Genomic DNA, 3,215 nt, shown 5'->3' on the forward strand with positions numbered 1-3,215 from the left:
ATATTTTAAAGTTTTAGATTTAAAAAAACTCAAATATGGCATTACCATTTAAGTCAATAAAATTATTCGTAAAAAACGGCATATTTGTCTTGTTTTAGTGCTTAAAACACATTTTAAAATTTCAAAAGAAGTATAAAATAAGTAAACCATTCTACCAATGTTAAATTTGGTATGGTAAACAATGTAAAATGTAGAAGCTTATTAATTTAAACAAATATATTAAATAGCTAAGTAATATGTATATGTCATTTTAATTCAAATACATGCATTTGGAATGTTTCAACCCATCCTATAATGTTCCAAGCAAACTTAGCTATTTTTTCATGTATCCATCAAATAGTTTTCATGTTTCTAATAAAAGTAGCTCTGCGTTATTTTCTAGATTTGTTTTGTTTTTCATAACTTTAGCAAATATTTGTCTATAAAAACTGTCATTTTCTTTATCTTTTTTTCAAGGTCAGAATTTTTAAAATAACATATTATGATATCAATACACGATATTTTAGAGTTTTAGATTTAAAAAATCTCAAATATCAATATATTAAAACTTAAGTCAATAAAAATATTCATGAAAAAACTGCATATTCTCTTTTTTTAGTGTTTAAAACATATCTTAATTTTTTTTTTAAAAGTATAAAATACGTAAATCATTCTACCAATGTTGATTTGGTGTAGTAAACAATTTCAAATTAAGAAGCCTATTATTTTAAACAAATACATTAAGTAACTAACTAATATGTATATGTATATGTATATGTATGTCATTTTAATTCAAATACATTCATTTGGAGTGTTTCAACTCATCATATAATGTTCAAAGCAAACTTAGCTATTTTTTCATGTATCCATCAAATAGGTTTCATGTTTCTAATAAAAGTAACTCTGCGTTATTTTCACAATTTGTTTTGTGTTTCATAACTTTAACACATTATTGTCCATATAAACTGTCATTTTCTTTAATTCTTTTTTTCATGGTCATTTTTTAAAAATTGAACATTATGATATCAATACATTATATTTTAGAATTTTAGATTTAAAAAATCTCAAATATCAATACATTACAATTTAAGTCAATAAAATTAATCATAAAAAAAACTGCATATTCTCTTGTTTTAGTGTTTAAAACATTTTTTAATTTTTAATTTTTTTTTTTATAAAATAAGTAAATCATTCTAGCAATATTGATTTGGTTTAATAAACATTGTCACATTAAGAAGGCTAATGTGTTAAACAAATACATTAAGTAACTAAGTAACATGTATATGTATATCTCATTTTAATTCAAAGACATGCATTTGCAGTGTTTCAACCCATCCTATAATGTTCAAAGCACATTTAGCTATTTTTTCATTTATCCATCTAATAGGTTTCATGTTTCTAATAAATGTAGCTCTATGTTATTTTCACAATTTGTTTTATTTTTCATAACTTAACACATCTTTGTCTATATAAACTGTCATTTTCCTAATTTCTGTTTTTCATGGTCATTTTTTTAAAACAACATATTATGATATCAATACATTATATTTTTGAAATTTTAGATTTAAAAAAACTCAAATATGAATACATTATAACTTAAGTCGATAAAATTAATCATAAAAAGCTGCTTATTCTCTTTTGTTAGTGTTTAAAACTAATTTTAAATTTTATTCATATATAAAATAAGTAAAAAATCATTCTACCAATATTGATTTGGTGTAGTAAACATTGTCACATTAAGAAGGCTAGTATGTTAAACAAATACATTAAGTAAATAATTAACATGTATATGTATATCTCATTTTAATTCAAAGACATGCATTTGGAGTGTTTCAACCCATCCTATAATGTTCAAAGCAAATTTATCTATTTTTTCATGTCTCCTTCTAATAGGTTTCATGTTTCTAATAAATGTAGCTCTATGTTATTTTCACAATTTGTTATATTTCTCATAACTTAACACATATTTGTCTATATAAACTGTCATTTTCTTTATTTCTTTTTTTCATCGCAGTTTTTTTAAAACAACATATTATGATATCAATACATTATATTTTAAAGTTTTAGATTTAAAAAAACTCAAATATGGCATTACCATTTAAGTCAATAAAATTATTCGTAAAAAACGGCATATTTGTCTTGTTTTAGTGCTTAAAACACATTTTAAAATTTCAAAAGAAGTATAAAATAAGTAAACCATTCTACCAATGTTGATTTGGTGTGGTAAACAATGTAAAATGTAGAAGCTTATTAATTTAAACAAATATATTAAATAGCTAAGTAATATGTATATGTCATTTTAATTCAAATACATGCATTTGGAATGTTTCAACCCATCCTATAATGTTCCAAGCAAACTTAGCTATTTTTTCATGTATCCATCAAATAGTTTTCATGTTTCTAATAAAAGTAGCTCTGCGTTATTTTCTAGATTTGTTTTGTTTTTCATAACTTTAGCAAATATTTGTCTATAAAAACTGTCATTTTCTTTATCTCTTTTTTTCAAGGTCAGAATTTTTAAAATAACATATTATGATATCAATACACGATATTTTAGAGTTTTAGATTTAAAAAATCTCAAATATCAATATATTAAAACTTAAGTCAATAAAAATATTCATGAAAAAACTGCATATTCTCTTTTTTTAGTGTTTAAAACATATCTTAATTTTTTTTTAAAAGTATAAAATACGTAAATCATTCTACCAATGTTGATTTGGTGTAGTAAACAATTTCAAATTAAGAAGCCTATTATTTTAAACAAATACATTAAGTAACTAACTAATATGTATATGTATATGTATATGTATATGTATGTGTCATTTTAATTCAAATACATTCATTTGGAGTGTTTCAACTCATCATATAATGTTCAAAGCAAACTTAGCTATTTTTTCATGTATCCATCAAATAGGTTTCATGTTTCTAATAAAAGTAACTCTGCGTTATTTTCACAATTTGTTTTGTGTTTCATAACTTTAACACATTATTGTCCATATAAACTGTCATTTTCTTTAATTCTTTTTTTCATGGTCATTTTTTAAAAATTGAACATTATGATATCAATACATTATATTTTAGAATTTTAGATTTAAAAAATCTCAAATATCAATACATTACAATTTAAGTCAATAAAATTAATCATAAAAAAAACTGCATATTCTCTTGTTTTAGTGTTTAAAACATTTTTTAATTTTTAATTTTTTTTTTTATAAAATAAGTAAATCATTCTAGCA

The sequence above is a fragment of the Lathyrus oleraceus genome, chromosome 7 (assembly GCF_024323335.1).
Source record: "Lathyrus oleraceus cultivar Zhongwan6 chromosome 7, CAAS_Psat_ZW6_1.0, whole genome shotgun sequence".
Taxonomy (NCBI): domain Eukaryota; kingdom Viridiplantae; phylum Streptophyta; class Magnoliopsida; order Fabales; family Fabaceae; genus Lathyrus; species Lathyrus oleraceus.